General features: G+C 43.3%; 1 protein-coding gene across 20 annotated transcripts in view; it reads right to left on the reverse strand.

Moving 5' to 3' along the window:
* LOC137804100 (neuronal cell adhesion molecule-like) overlaps positions 1 to 16,603 on the reverse strand; it is a 69,332-nt gene extending 52,729 nt beyond the window's left edge. For all 20 annotated transcript variants that reach the window (XM_068603102.1, XM_068603108.1, XM_068603103.1 and 17 more), the window contains exon 1: positions 16,415 to 16,603. The gene's annotated coding sequence lies outside the window, so the exon portion shown is untranslated. The remainder of the gene's footprint in view (positions 1 to 16,414) is intronic.
* Positions 16,604 to 16,929: the final 326 nt, after the last annotated feature.

Raw genomic sequence — 16,929 nt, forward strand, 5'->3', positions numbered from 1 at the left:
AGGGAATAACTGTGGTTCGAGGCGAACGCGCGTCCCACTGGCTGATTCTGCATCATTACAGCACAAATTACCTCAGATATTTAGCCAATTATGAGCCGTGTACACACAGACGGTGAGGAGACTTCTCTGTCCTATTCTTAGAAACACTTGAATAAAAACAACATCCCTGGGCTTCCTATTTTCCAGATCCGTCTTTACACTTCTTGTGAGACAGGCTGAGTACCAGACACACTGCTGGAGAGAGGCTCTCATCTCCTCCACTGCGTGCGTTTCAGCTGCCCCTGTTTTCAGCAGCTGAGTACAGGATGCAAATGGGCTTCTGGTTGTTTTGATCTGTTGTTGCAGCTCCCCCCGCCACACACACACACACACACACACACACACACACACACACACACACAGCCAATTGTTATACCGCAACTGTGTGATTAGAGGCCAAGTGTCGTTAGATAGTGTTTAGAACTTTTGATATGTTCTCTTTGAGTATTTGCAATACTAACAAACTATTTGAATTATCAATCTTTTTTTGTTGTTGATATGTGAAATTACTTCTTTTGGTCAGCTTACAGCTTCAATACTCAAATATATTAAACTTACATTCATGTAAAACTGAGAGAGGACATTGAGAAGCTGAAAATAGTCATAAACACGTTTATATTAGGTAAATGTATGTAAGACATTAATGCTTAATGTTTACATGTTTGTTTTTGTAAACAGGAAATTATCTTGTTATATTTATAATGGTATGTTTACAGCAGTGGTTTGTGGGATGAGCCAAAAGTTTGGCATGATGCAGAAATGTAACTATAAGACTAATGGAATTGGAATTTAGCTGAATGACATTTCATAGTCAGAATAAATCGTGAGTGAATCAAAATACAACATCCATAAACATCCAATTGCAGCTCTCAAATGGCTCTTGGGTTTACGTGAACACTTAATGGATTCCTCTTTTAAATGTGTTCAACCAGCATTGGTATTTACAGTGGAAAAGCTGATGTATTGATCAAAAGAGCCATTAGCACTTTGAACCAGGTCTTTATTGGACACGCTTAAAGTGAATTCCTTCATAATGTTTTGAGAAAATGGATCGCCTGCACTATAGGCATTGGATAATGCACTCATTGAGGATACATGGATTCCATTAGGCTGAAGACTATATGAAAATGATCAGTAATGCAAACATGAACAAGAACATCTGACCTTGAATTGTACAATCTAAATATTCTTACACGAATAATGCAGTGCACTGTTGTTCAGAACGCATTCTTAAGAGGGAAAGTTTTAACATTTTCTTGAGTCTCGTAATTTATGCACTTGGATGTCAAGAACAGGAGGGGGCAGGAATTGTGAGGAGTGTGTAACAATTGGGCTTTTCTTCCCCTAAATCTGCATAATTATTGAGGTTAATTCAACGCAGAGCTTGTGCACCATTGTCTTTGAATGTGGCTGCCACTGCTTAAATGAATAAATTAACAACAAAACGAAGCTGACAGACAAGCTGTGCCTGAATGCACCATGTCAGAGAAACTGGCTCTAAAGATAAGCAGAAGCTGCAAGAAACTGCCTTCATTTGATTTGCTTGAGACAACATTCTCGTCATTTACAGGCATTTGTACTGTACTGCATGCTCAGTTATTCCCAACCACGACAAATGTCATGCGGCCTTCACTGTATGAGTGTTGGTCTCTGATCACTCTGCTTCATTCTTGATAAGCAAAACTAACATTGCTGCAGGTGTGACCAGACACCTTGTAATCTTCAGCGAAATACAGTAAAATTGGACAGATGTTCAAAGATGAAATAACCTCAATGCAGCATAGACAGCTGCATAAGAAAAATGATGGAATGTTTTTTGGGGCGAATAGATCAAAATGTTTCATCAAATATTGTCTGGAAGGGATTCATTGTGAGCTGAATGTATTGACTGTATGCCTGAAAGTGTTTTGCTACATATGTATCCAATCCAGTTGTCTTTTATGGACTGATTGGGCAGAAAAATAGCAATCGGTATGCAAGATGCTCTCACAGATGTTGTGCAGCATATTGAAAGAGATGGACTGTATTGCACTCTTACTACTCTAAAAAACTGAAATATTGCATGAAAAGGCAATGAATCACAAATGTTAAGTAAATGGTCAGCCATTCCCAAAGTTATCAAAATGAATCCTGCAGAGAATATAAATGTTTGTAACATAGTTAACGAGATATTTCACTAAACATCTGAACCTGATGATGGAAATTAAATGTCACCAAAATCAGAGGCGTTCATCCTGATCCTGGTCCTGGAGACCATGAATGTACGAGTTAACCTTTGTGGAAATCCACCCAATAGTTGTTGAGATATTTCAGTCTGGACCAAAGTAGAGGATGGGCCAACCAACCAGCCGACACACATTGCCATCTGTCACGTTGTACACATGTTGTATTTACTGAAAAAAGCTCATGCAAAGCTCTGCTCAAACATTTTCTAACTCAGGGCAGCAGTCCTGTTTTCTCACTGACACTCAACATTCACCCAACCACTTTGACATCAATTCCCCTCGAAGGAGAAAATGCATTTATACAATTGGTTTATACATCCACGGTTCCTTTCTTATTTCCCATAGTGACATTCTTCTTCTGAAGTGGGACTTGAGTTAGGTTAACGAACTTAAACGCATACCATCTGGGTTTTTCTGTGCGCGGTGCTGCTCTTATTTCCTCAGGCTCTTGACGTGATGGATGCGTGTCCTTGATGTGACTGATGGCCAGTTGAGGGTTGGAGACCTGGAGGAGCTCTCATCAGGGAGGATAAGCCTTCTGAGAGGTGCTGAGGGGTCAAGGGGACCGTCGCTTCAGGGAGGAGGTCTAAGTGCTGCCTGTCTCCAGTCGGCCCTGAAACCAAGTCTGGGGTGTGGAACAGTGAAGAGTGACTGACCAACCAGACTGTCTGGCCGGGTACATCTGGCCTTTCAAGGTCCCTCTCTGCTTGAGTGCTCAATTAGTGACTAAGAGCCTTGCTGACAGACTACCAGTAAGTCCAACAGCAGTGCTGGTTCAACACTGTTTCAGTTGTCTTTATACAAACGGGGGCCTGAGAAGGCCTGAGGGCAGACAACACTGATCAAGGAAGGGGAGCCTCTTCAACCCACCGGCAACAAACAGCAAGACAAGAGAAGACAGGTACTAGTCACACAAAGGAGGCTAATCATTTAACAGCGGGGCTTTTCTGTTCCGCTGGTTAAGCCTCTGTAGTCGAGCCGTTTTCACTTCACTTCTTCAGTTCTTCATTTGTTGACTTTCAGTGAAAGGGGTCTTAAAAGATCAGCGTCCTCATCCGCAGGACACCTGCCGCAGCTGTGCCAAGGTAGCTGTAACTCAGTCAGAGATGAGAAATCTACTCAATTTATTGTCATAGCACAACAATATTTGACAGGATATTCTCTGTTCTTTTAAAAAGGTGGACAAACTCCTGAACTGTTTCTGGCCTATTCATATGTAGTGGGGGTAACTGCTGACAAGCTTAATTTGATGTCACAGTAATCTCTGTATTCTAGTAAGTATAAAAAGGCCTTGGAAGAATAGCCTGGATCAGCACTATATACTGCATTTCCTCCCTCTATGCAGTGATCACAATGCCAGTTAAAGCTGCCAGCGCCTTTTCCTTCCAGTGTGTACTCATTATAGAGTGGCAAGTCAAAAAGCCCCACACAGTGGAAGGCATCCTGATCCCGGTGTGCCTTTCACATGGTAAACAGTTTCAGATGGGCCCAGTATTGTGCTGCTATAATACAGCATCTGCTTTATGGCACGGAAAAAAATGCATTGTCACCAAGCGGCAGTGAAAGAGCCATTGAAGGACAGCCAGGGCTTCAACCCAATGCTGAGGCTGTGACCGTGACACAGGCCGGTGGGTGGTGGTCCAACGACCTGCAAGCTACTCTGACATGGAGGTTGTGAAGGCGACAGACAGAAAAAGAAATACAGGTGCACAAGAGTCAAGGAGTTTATAGGCAGGCCAAGTTTGAGAACAGTAGCCTGTGCTGCAAAAACTAGTCAATATACTGCGTAACTTCAGAGGAGTGCACGAGTCTAAATGAGGCTTTGTATCCGGTCTCAATGCAGCAGCATAGTGGGTCAGAATGCTGCAGTGAGCACTGGAGCTTGGCCAGGTGGGAATGAGACACGATGCTTACAGAGAGATAGGAGATGCCCCTTATTCCTTAACTCTCCATTAAACATTTACAGCTGCGCTCGGCACAGCTGAGAGCTGCTACTGTGTGAAAACCGTCTCAGTGTCACAGAAGTGTTCATTTATGCCACATCTACCATCACTATCAGAAATCATGCAACACAGTGGTCTATTCTGTGCGCAGATTTTTTCTTTTTTTCCTCTAAAAATGCTTTGTTCTGAGGGAACGAGGTGAAAGAAAGCAGAGGAGAAACTGCATGGTACCATGAAAAATAATATTTAAATTGGCCCACGGGGAGTAAGATGATATCTTGCGTTATATTTAATCCTCACGCTTCCATATCTGTGGTCAAAATAGTGAGGCTAATCATAGGGATCCGTGTTTAAGGAAGAGCAAATGTCCCTCTTACAATTATCTGATAAGTTCAAGAGTGTCAAGACAAAGACGGAATAAAGCCATGATTTGATAACAGACCAAAACTAAAGTTAACTGTTTGAGTTTGTGTGCTCTTTGTAGCTGCTGGCCGTTCTCGGCCAAAGACCGTTTGTGTGGAAGGAACCTCAGAAACAACACTGTTCAATCGCAAGTGTTTCATTATAATTATACGTCAGGTTGGATCAAGTCGCTTGTGAAAAACAAGGTGAATTAAGCACGCTACAGCTAATATTTCAATATGTCATATACATATTCAATCAACATTAAATAAATAAAAGTATTGGACTCAAATTGGGGTTCACAGCCAAGAAAATAGATTGTGACTTCCCTAATTTAACACAATTCATTTCTTCACAATCACAGAGAAAGCAGGCAAAACATGAAACAGCTAAATAGAGAGCAAAAAGCTACTGTGTAAAGAGTAAGACAAGCAAAATGCAAAGTAGGACAAGAAGTTACTACAAAACAAAATTTGACAATCAACATATAATCACATGGAGGACAAGTGGACACAATCAGACAGTTAAGGCGAGCATTCTGCAACTAGATATGGTGATATGTTTGGTCATAGTGAGATTATATGCAAAATAATGGTAATAATGTGAAGTGATTTGTCAGATGTTTAACTCACTAAATCAACAAAAATCTTAAGGGAACCTTTAAACTGTATTAGATCAATTGATTTACCAGAACATGTCATATATCTTGATGCATTAGTATAATATGACTCCATTTTGCTTCCTCATGTTTCCCAAATACAGTAGAATGTCCAACCAACACCAACAACTTCCAGTCTAATATAAGAAGTCAGTATACATAGTAAAATGGAAAACTATAACTTAAAGATCGTTGTCCTGCCGTATTACCCGATCAAGCGAATGCCTCCAATTTTGCAAATTTTAGCATTACAAAACACAGATATGTTGAGGTTGCTGCATTTAGATTCCACGGAGGCCCAGTGCTGAATGAAGGAGGTTAGGCATGCAATTGTCCAATGTTATGTAAAAGAGCCACTTTTATACCATTTCACCATGTCTGAAGTTGGATGTCAATCAAACTGAAGTGCTATGACGAGCCGTCCCGGGTGGTTTCTCTGTGGCAACCTACTCCATTATCCTTCAATTCCACACAATATGAGTCACAGGGATAAAAAGGGATGCTTTCATAAGACATTATGCGTAGAAAATTGACCTCCATCATAGTGGTGCATTAGATCAGTAGTAAGTTTGATTCAAACCTCCTCTTTTCATTCTTTCAAACCAGTTATTTGGAAGGAATTAATTCAACAAGGCTGTCAAGGACGCGGGCCTGCCTCGGCTGCCAACGCTCTGCTTCCACTCGAAATTCAGAAACCCAAAGTCCCATTTTGGTTGAATCACAGCTTAGATAAACAGAGCGGGGGAAACAGATTCAGCGACTTTTGTTTTGGGGACAAAAGCTCATATTCAGCTCTCTGGCTGCATGCTGATGCTCGACTGGGAAAAACAACACACAAACAATCGAATCTCATGAGAGGGCAAGACCAGGTGACAAGCAACTTTCTTTGTCCAAGTTAAGTCATTGATATAGTGATAATAAAGACTTATTCACATGGGTACAGGTCAGTGATACCTGGGAGACATGGGAAAGGGCACATGGGGAGAGGACATGTCTTTAGGCCTCCAGCAAGTGCATTGTTTCCACGATCAAAAGAAAAGAGCCATATTTCAGACGTGGCTGCATCCTGGTGAGGAAGAGCATGTCCTGGTTCCCCGTCTCTCTCTCTCACCCCATCCTGACCCCCTCGCCCTCTCCTCCAGCCCCGCTCACCTCTTCCCCCCTTCATCCACACTTCTTTTAGGCAAACACCTGATCAATAGCAGTCTCCTGCTGTGAGTCATTCTCCTCACAATTGCACTCTTTTCAAGTACTGTTTTTAAAAAGGAATGACCACAGTAAACATGGACTCTCACTCAATGGACACAAAACAAAAGAGTGCAGTGAAAAGCAAACCTTTAATGTTTTAGAAATGTAAAGCACACATCCAACCCACATCCGAAAGTTGGGACAAAGGGGAAGACACTTTGCAGGATTTTATTTTGTCTCAAAAGATTTGAAGGGTAGGATGAGAGGGGGCGTTAAAACGCTCTTTCAAAGCGTGTTTTCTCTTCTCTAATCGGTCTGTCGTTTTCCATCCATACAGACACACTTCTAATTTCACTTCAAAGCATGGGGGATTGTGAGCATTACGGATGAAACTGCATGAAATCAGTTTTTTTCCTAGAATTATCTCCCCAAAACACGCCGATGTTACTGTGGCTCTGTTCACTACTTTGTGCCATGGTGATGCACATTGACACAGACGGCACTCACTCAAACTGTACAGTTTGATTTGAACTTTACTGACCTGATATGTTCCACTGCTTCCAGGTTGACGTGACTGACATATTGCTGAGCCTGTGGTGACGACAGCCACCCCTGTTGGGTTGGTAGGTTTGCAAGGATTTCATCATCAACCCCCCCCCCCCCCGCCCCCCGCACCCTCCCGAGTCAGCCCCCTCTTCAGATTATGGGAGTCTAGTTATCACCCTCTCCCAGGGTTGAGTTTGGGGTGCAGGGCCAGAGTAATCCTGGGGAGTTTGACTTAGAACGCTTAAGGCTTAATTAGATTTTTTTCCACTGCCGATGACTGTGGAGAATCCAATCAGTCCCACCTCTGTGCAGTTCCACAATTCTGGTCTGATTAGGCACTGTATCAGCGAACAACGCCTACGTTTAAAGGCAATGTTGGAAACTGTGAATCTATGAGTTCATAAAATATGCATGGATTTAATGAACGCTAGCAGTTTGCCTAAGGCTTTGCCCCCGATAAGACAGCGTAAACATGGAAGATGCCAGCGTTATTATAGCATAACGTGGACCCAGATGTGTGTTTGTAACATGTAAATTTTGGGGTAAAAGTCAGATAGTGTTAATTAGAGTCCCCTAATGATTGCGTGACAAAGTTATATGGTTAAATGTCCTTCTTTAACTACGTATATGAACATTTTTACATGGGTGTAGGTATCGCTGACTTGTACCCATGAGAATAATGTCCTTTCCATGGTTCCCAAACCAGGAAAGGGAAGAAAGAAGTGGGAATGAATACTAAGCTTAAACACTGGAAATTAAGTTGAATATAAAACTACAGTTCTTAAATTATACATGACTGTTTTTGATGCCTATTTCAGTGTAAAATGTATAGCTAGAAGAGTAGTTTTTATGAATTTAAGACATCATATATTAATTTTAAGTAGCTCTGAGTCGCATATGTAGATATGAAATATAGAGTGATTGGTATAAAGAAGGAAGAGGTCAAAGAGGAAAAGAAATACACAGAGGAACAGAGAGAGAAAGAGACAGACAGTAGTAGATATCATCACAATCTGCTCTCTATTTAAATCACATGGCTACAAACTGGGATTATAAAATAGGTTTTAATAATTCCATAAGCACCGTGCATATCAGAATCTCAATGGCTGGCTCTGGAAATTTGAATCATTATCATTCAATCAAGGGGAAGTGACATTTTTACTGAGGTAGTGGTTTTGTAAATGATGTGAAAGCCTCAGATATGCACTTAAATTTTGCTCAGATAGCTGACAAAATGCACACAACCCAACAGCGAGTACTGCAGCCAAACAGTACATTCACAATTTCATCTATTATGCTGCACCAATCATGTTTCATGAGAGCAGCGCTGAACATCTAAAGAGTGCCCTTTGACTCTGAGCTGAGCCTTCCACATACCACCAAATGTCAACTACAATCAAGATCCTGACTTCAGAAACAAGAGCTAGATGACACATCACAAATGACCAGTGAGTGAAAGTGTCCTATTTTCCTCTCACAAGATCTGTGGAGGCGTGCTCTCTGTCACGCAGCAACCCCTTTGAGTAACATGTCCACCATGGCTCCGCTCATACAGAGATGTGGTCATTGTGACTTAAACCCTGAGAGGCCCAAAAGCAGCCAACCTTGAAGACCCGAGCATTAGGTCTGCTTCGGACCAAAGTCTTTTCAATCTCTGCCAGAACAATACCAACTAAAACCAATATAAGGAATGCCATTCATCGGCAACATCCTGATATACAATGGTGTAATTGTGTGATAGAATATACAGGATGTGGAGCACATGGAAAAGATGATTTCTGCTTCTGAACCTGAATTTTATTTTATTTTTTAGTGTGCTTTGAGAGACTTTAAGCTCTTAACACCATAGGACTTTGGCTTTAAACCACGGCACACTGACAAAGACTCATTGATATTTCCACATAGACAGAGAGACAAACACAGAGCTAAAAAAAAAAAAAAAAAAAAGCCCAGCGTTGGCCCAGACAGCTCTCAGCCACACTAGACGTTTGATTGGGTTATCAAGCCAGCCAGCCTCAGAGGAGATCCTGATAAATGAAGTTGCCATTTGTTCATCCTCTCTTCGTCACAGGGAGCCCAGCTAGCCCACAGCAAGGAATTATCTTAGTGACAATTACATTCTTCCAGCTCCTCAAGAAGGCCGGAGCTGAGAAACCAGCAAAGGACTGACCGCAAGGAGATTATACTGATTGCTATTCCATTGCCCACAATTGATCCTAAATCGCTCTGGCACAGCGCCTGAACACAGTCACCTCCATGCTGGGTGTCCTTGGGTTTTTATTAAGAAATCAAAATTATAGACAATTTTACAGTTAAAAAAAAAAAAAAAAAAGTATGGCAGGAATCCTGAAAATCTGTTTAATGATCTTTGTTGTGTGATTTCAGGAAAAAGGGAAATTCAACATAGCCCACACACAGTGTACAGTATAAATATTAAGAGGTATTTTTATTGTAGGTATTTTTGATAAATTCAGCTCAAAAACAGTCACAAAGCTAAATTCATTCAATGTACAATTTAAATAACACAGGGAAAAGAAACAAGTCCTCACATTTAAGTAACTGGACCACCACATTTTGTCTGTTGATCAACTGAACAGATCAAATGACAGCTTTTAGAACTAAAGAGGTTTAAAACTCAGACAAAACGAATGTGGCTAAACAGCGATGTTATTGTGGCTCCTCCCAGTGAGACACATCAGGGTGGCAGCGTGATCAGCTGGGAAAAGGAGGATGTTGCCCGGCAGACGTCTGATGCTCATTGTGGTACCGGTGGTGACTATTGGCCCATCTGTGATCTCTGGGCTGCTCAGCTGATTGGTGTAAAGGAGGGAAGAGGGATCTGGTTTGACAGCGGCACAACATTTTATGATTCTAATGGTTTTCTGACCTCAATCTTCCCTAATCATTTTGAAGCCTGGACAAAGATTATCTGGGTATAGATTATGTTTTTTACAACACACGTGGCACCAGGACAAAAAAGAACGACAACAAAGTACCCCAAGCCCGCCTTGTATTTTGTGCTTTTGATATCTCAAAGAACACACACATTTATCTTCTGCTAAATGGAGGAATCTCAGATATACACTTGGATTTGTTTACCATCCCGTTCTTTTGTTTCCCCTGGGAGAATTCTTCCCCCCCTCAGGATTCCTGTAGCTGTGTTTGGGGGGGTTTAAGAGATGAAAAAGGGAAAGAAAAGCCCATTGGTCTCAGCGCCACAGAAACAGCATATAGAGCCAAGCTGTCATCCCACTTGGATTAAGGACCCTTCAGTGGTGGCTGCTGAGCTGCTAACATGGTGTTTTACCCTCGGCCGGGGTGCGGGAGGGGGTAGAGGGTGGAGCAGTGGGTAAGGGCATTGGAAGGCCTGGCCTAAATAAGACCTCGAGGTCAGCGAGCCTCCTGAACCATGGAAAAGCCACTTTGTGTTTCCAAGTCAACTTTATTCATGAGCTGACAGCTAAGTGTCCCCTTCTTTCCTGTTGATTCAATCACTGTTGCATCATGTGCCGGGGCGACAAACATAATCTACGCCTTCGCAACGCTCATCTCTGCAGACCCTTGCTTTTACAAGTTTATACCGTTCAACAAAAACAGACTGGAGTGTGGAGGCTTGTGGTGGAATTCTTGGCAGGGCCCATTTTTTAAACCTCCAAAATTATAAAGCAACAAAAAGAGCTGCGGTGATGTATTTGCCGAGCCATTAGACAACACAAGTGGGCTGCATCCCTGTGCCAACAGAGAGTGGGATGTGCGGCCGAGTTACTCTTAAGCTCTATGCAAATAGGAGGAAGATGGACGCTTGAGAACAGGCTAGAAAGCATTCAAGTGCACACTCTTCCTGAATTCTCTGTAATTTTGGCGAGCCTTCACCCTCCTGGTGGAGCGATGCCCACCTCCTGTTGTTTTCAGGACGGGAAAGGGAAGCAGTGGTCCTTCTTATGTGATGCCACTGGGCCACCAACTATACCTCTCCAACATCTGCTGGCCATCCAAACTTGGCCAGAGCTTCAACAGGCCTGAAGCCTGTCGGTAGCAATGACTGCCTCTCCAGTCCTCTTAAGCATGAACAGCAGTGTGTTCAAACAGAGAGGCTCTAACACCCAAGTTCCTATTGTGGCTCTCCTCAGGCATAACCCTGCATCACCCCCCTATACTGCAAGAAAGAGGCGAGGACAGCCGTCCCGCCAGTACAGACAGAGAAAACAGACCCCCTTTGTTCCCCCTGCCCCTTCTCAGCGTCGACCGAGGTACATGATCCACCCCTCCTCCCTCTAGCAACCCTAAAGCTTCAAAAAAACACTCCCACTCCCCTTTCCCTCACTCCACTTGTTCTACTGGGTGGCAAGACAACAGATCATCTCATGCACATTCAGAAAATATATGGTGAGCACACATCTCGTCTTCATTTGTACGTATCGAGTCTCTAAAGACAAGGTTGACTGGAAGTGAGATCTAGCGGTACATGCAGCAAGTTAACCTGTCAGGCGCTTCACGGGGCGTGGAGGGAACATAAAACCCACAACATTACGTTCCATTACCCTAACCACCCACTTTAAAAGGGGGCTCTATTGCCGTCACTCCCCGGCAGTTGGCTGGGACAGAAAAGAGCATCTATAAATGCTTTGTTCTCACCAAGGGGTGTAATAACCTGACACAGGCGATAATGGCGTTCCCTGGGCAACCTTGAGTGATTGAGCTTGATGACTGTCATGGTGTAAAGCTCTGCTGTAATGACTCCACCATCACCGTAAGCCGTTCAGGGACATCAGCACTGACCGCTACTCATCCCCCATCTGTCCATGTTACCTGCTACCCAAGAAATACCACCCAATGTAACCGTACAGCTCTTTACTGATTACAAAACTTGAGATTAAAACTGAAACTCAAAATATGTTATATGTTGACAAGTTGCTTGTTTTCTTCAAAACAAAGTTATTAGGTTTACTATCATAGAAGACTAAAACAACAGGACATATTCACACTTGAGAAACTAGAACCAGAGAATTTGGGGCATTTTTTTCTCATCCATCAATCATTAAATGTATTACTTGAGATGTAGTCTTGCATAGCTAGCTAGACCTATCTCGACAGCACAGTCTACAGCACAATTTGCCAGAATCCAACGAGACGTCGTCAAATTACTTGTTATGTTCAACCAACAGCCACAAACTGCAGGATGGTAAATTTAAAAAGATGCACAACTATAAAAAGCAGCAAATCCTCACATTCGAGTAGCTGGAACTAGAAAATGTATTGCATGATTGCTTGCTTGTGATTATTTGTTTGACACACTAATCATTTAAAGCTATGGATGGTAATTCTGAGAAACTAGTAAAAGATTTTTTAAATGTTCCAACAAAAGATGCTAAATTTAGCAAGAAAGTTGAGAAGTCCACCACACTGACAGTCTATTCCTTCAGGCCTCCCTCCAAAGCCACACCCCAAAAAATAATCATTCGAAATGTAAACATACAATAAAAGTAAATAACAAACCAGATGGAAACTTCTGGAAGACTCAGTCAGGAAGGTAAACAGTCAGGAAGGTAAACAGGCAGGAAGGCCGTTGTATTCGGTACAAATTAAATTACTAAACAGGCTTATTACGACAGCCACATACACCCGATACCTTTTTTTTTGTCAGAGCATTTGATTGATGTTGTTTGGATGTCATAAGAATTTCAACAAATGTCACAAAAATGTTTTTGAAGATTACCAATCCTCCCTCTAAGCAATATCAAAATAAGTATGAATCACTGAAAGCTATTTTGCTGCGGGGAGTTGAATCAGAAAATAGCACATTATCGCCACATCTTTTTTATCTAATTACTTAGAAAGCCAGTCTCGCTATGAGCAACACATCAATCATCTAATATCCATTTGCCTCACTCATCTGTCACCATCCAGTCCTGATAATATAACAAAAGTCTAGTATGTTAACATCAACAGTTGCAGCTGTGAGGAATGGATTCGCAGGAACGTGTCAATCCCCATTAGAGACGGCTGCCTAACTGAGTGTGAAAATCTAATTGCACACACCAGCTTGCAGCCATACAGGCCCCACACACCGAGAGGGAGAAAGTGTGTGTGTGTGTGTGTGTGTGTGTGTGTGTGTGTGTGTGTGTATGTGTGTGTGTGTGTGTGTCTGTAATGAACATATATGTCCATCTTTGCATGTTCTCATCTGCCCCTGCATACATTTGTCCAAATTACAACAGGGGCAAGTGTTCAAGCCCCCGTGAAGCAGTGGGGGACAGCGTTCCCTCTGTGGTCCCCTAATGAGGCGCTCATCAGTCCCAAAATGAGACGAACATGCTTTTGACAAGGAGGTCCAGGCGATGTCAGTGTGCTGTGCTGCTGTGTGTGACTGGCCCACTGGGATGAAACACCCACACCGCGGTGACACTAATAGATAGGCATGGGCCTCCATCAGTCCCTGGAGATTCATCTCATCACAGCTGAGCAGCACAGCCCTTCTATTCACAACGACTGCAGGACCGTCTCTGCTCTGGGCGAGTACACGTGTCTCCAGGACACAGCGAATCATTCAGTCAATCAGCTGGAGTGACCGATGATGGGGCCATATTTGACTGCGTCTGTGCCAGTCTCAATTAAAAATAAATGATTGCAGCACTTTATTAAGAGGCAAAAGGTGTCGTAGTGATGATAACACTGTGCTAAACGGAGAGATCAAAGAACACTGCCACAGGGCTTAAAACAGGCCAGTCAGAGCGGGAAACACAGGAAGTCAGATGCCCATATAAGGCTATGAACACACGGCACGGTTAGACAAACGTACTTGGAAGAAGAAGTGAACGCAAACTGTAAAGTTATAACTTACATATTTAGTTGTAAATACCCATGCAGTTAAATAGACCAACACATTGGTTGAACTTTGACCTCCTGTACTTATTGTAGTTGAAAACATGCAGTTGTCCTGTGCCATGAAGGATCATTATATACAGTATGTGCTCACTAGCAGTTTTACCTCCAAATATTATTATACTCCTTGGCTTGTTTAAAAACTGAATAATTGTCTGATCCAGGCCTGAAACTAATGAACATGTTTTCATTATTTTTTTTGAACTGTTGACTGTTTAATCAAATAATCAATCGTTTGGTCAATAGTATGTCAGAAAATATTGAAAAATGCACGTTACAATTCCCCACAGCTCCATCGTATATTGATTTCTTTCGACCGTCATTCCAAAACCAAAATATATTCAGTTTGTGATCATCAAATTGTTACATTTGAGAAGCTGGAACCAGAGAGTTGTTGGCATTTTTTACTTAATTATAAAATTGTTTCTGATACATTTTCTGTCAATCAACATATTGATGGAACAACAATTTCAGCTCGAGTCTGATCGCTCATTTCCTAACCTTGTCAATTTTTGGAAGACCCAAGTTGTAACCATCCTGAAGAATCCTTTAAAACATTGTGTCTTTCAAAGCCCTACAATAGAGAGGACTTTGAGTCATCTTCTTTTGAAATATCCGTTAACCTACTATCTACTGGCTCTAACTTTCTCCTACTCTGATTAAGCTGCAGGTAGTCGGGTTCATTTTATTATTCCCGTCTTTGAAACATCATTTCTACATGGTATATGACATGTGTCCTCTCAGTGATGATGTCATCACCGCCACAAGCGACACACAACAAGTCTTTATCAGTGAGACACTTTGTCCCCGTCCTGCGGTTGGCGGAGTTCATGAAGCCACAGACAGCTGCTTACAGAAGGAGCGTTGATCGCGTCTCGCAGAATAGTCTGCGTGTCTCCGCGGCCCACAGAGTGAAATTGGTGGCATTTTCCCTCCAACACCCAAGCTTTTCCCACAGCCCCCGCAGCGGAGCGGCCCGCCACTGGTTTTAGGTCAGCGGTGGGACTGACTGCTGCTCTCACAATAACTCCGGCCAACGTGTGTCATGATAATCCCTGAGTTATGCAAATCTCCCCGCCTATAGTGCCGTTTGTGCGGAGGGTGAAAGTAAAGATAGTAGCACAATGTAGGTCACTATCTTGTCCTGATTTCTTCACGTTGGTCAAATGAGCCTTGAAATATCCTGTCGGTTGAGCTCAAGCTGCAGAGTGGTGGCTCTGCGGGAAGCAACATCCTGACTTACCATGGTGAAGATATGACTGAAGAGCAAATCAAAGACCCACACACACACATACACAAACACACACTCAGTCAGGGATATGCATATGTAAAGTGGTATTGCACATTTTGCCGCCGGTTTAAGAATTAATGCAAACGAGACATAAGGCAGGGATAGGGGGATATTGTTATCTTCTTAGACAGATTAACAATAGTCTGCCTGCAGTGAATAAACACTACTGGAAAGTGTGTCAGACCTTTCAGAGGGAAAGTAAGAACAAGAGCTTCGCACAATGAAGCAGGGATCATTAGCATTTTATTAATACGGCTATCCGAGTAGGCAGCGAAAGTGTGCAGCTGAGGCATGTGTGTTTGGGTGTGTGAGTGTGTGTGTGTGTCTGAGGATGAGCGGAGGAAGAGGGGTGGGGGGGTGTTGTTGCATGATGGTGAGTTCCCCCTTGACTGAAGCTTTGACCGAGGGGAGACAGAAGGAGGGAGGGAGGTAGGAGGAGGAGGAGGAGGAGGAGGAGGAAGAGGGGGAGTAAGCAGAGGATTTGGGTGGGAATGTGATTTTTTTTTCTTTCTTTCTCTCTTTCAGTAAAGCAACTGCTTTGCTTGTATAAATGGCATGGGATGTAATTGGTGAACCTCCGGGAGTTGCCATAATCAGATTGAATGTGATGAGGGGAAATTAGACTAAACAAACTGACTGGCCATTCGAAACAAGACAGAGTTGTGATATGAATATGATGGGAATTAATCCATGTGCTGAGCAAATCAGCTTAGGGCATGGGGGATTTCGTGTGAGAGGACAGCTATTTCAACAACACAGGTCACAAAGACACAACTGTCAAATACAGCAGATCTATCTATCTATCTATCTATCTATCTATCTATCTTTACTTACAGCAGGTAATGTGAGCATCATGGAGTAAAGGACAGATGACATTACGGGTTCAGATCGGAAGACAAGTGACAACGACTTCTTCACAGCATCTTGTGTCAAGCGCTGATTTGACAGTCGCGCGCTGGGAAATGCACACCTGCACCTCGTCTCACTGATTACCACGCGCTAACACGTACATGTGTCTTGAACAATTGCATTTTATTGAGAGATTTAGCTCTGAAAACAGCCCCCGCGGACAGTGCTCTCTCTCCCTCTCTCTTTCTCTCTCTCTCCCTCCCTCTCTCCCTCTCTCTCAGCCTTGCAGCATCCAACTCAACGCGCTGCTCCCCTCTCTCCACAAACTCCTGACAGTGAGCCGTTGAGCTACACGACACGTGTTTATTATGAATGGTATAATGTCGCTCACCTTATCTCCTCTCTCGGCGGAGCGAAACACGAAGCCCGCTCTGCGTCCTCAGTCCCGCCGCGACGGAGCGATAGCGTCGGCGGTGTTTATTCACGCGGAGTCCCGTTCAGCGCCGAGCCTCTTGTGCACTTGCCTCTCCTCTCTGCCTCAGTCACTGGTCCTCTCTCCTCTCTCCCACCAGTTTACTGACACACGCGCACGCACACACACAGGCGGGGGCGCGCAGCAGCAGCAGTAGCAGCAGCAGCAGCAGCACTCCGAGGCGTGCGCGCGCGCGGGCTTACAGCGCCGCTGCTCATGTGTGGTGGCCTCGAGGCACTGAACCATTCGGGCAAATTGTTTTCCAAATAGACGCGTGAATAGTGCTTTAGCTCCCCGCAGGCCCGAAAACCACAGATGGACAACAGCTGGACGAGTTTTAGGACGAAACAAGGCAAAGTTGTCTCTTAATGCTCCGCAATGCCAGTTTATGTTATTAAACAGCAGGGAGCTCTTTTTTTTATTCATTTCACTGC

The sequence above is a fragment of the Clinocottus analis genome, unplaced genomic scaffold (assembly GCF_023055335.1).
Source record: "Clinocottus analis isolate CAN_PGR_092001 unplaced genomic scaffold, fCliAna1.0.p SCAF_6, whole genome shotgun sequence".
Classification (NCBI taxonomy): domain Eukaryota; kingdom Metazoa; phylum Chordata; class Actinopteri; order Perciformes; family Cottidae; genus Clinocottus; species Clinocottus analis.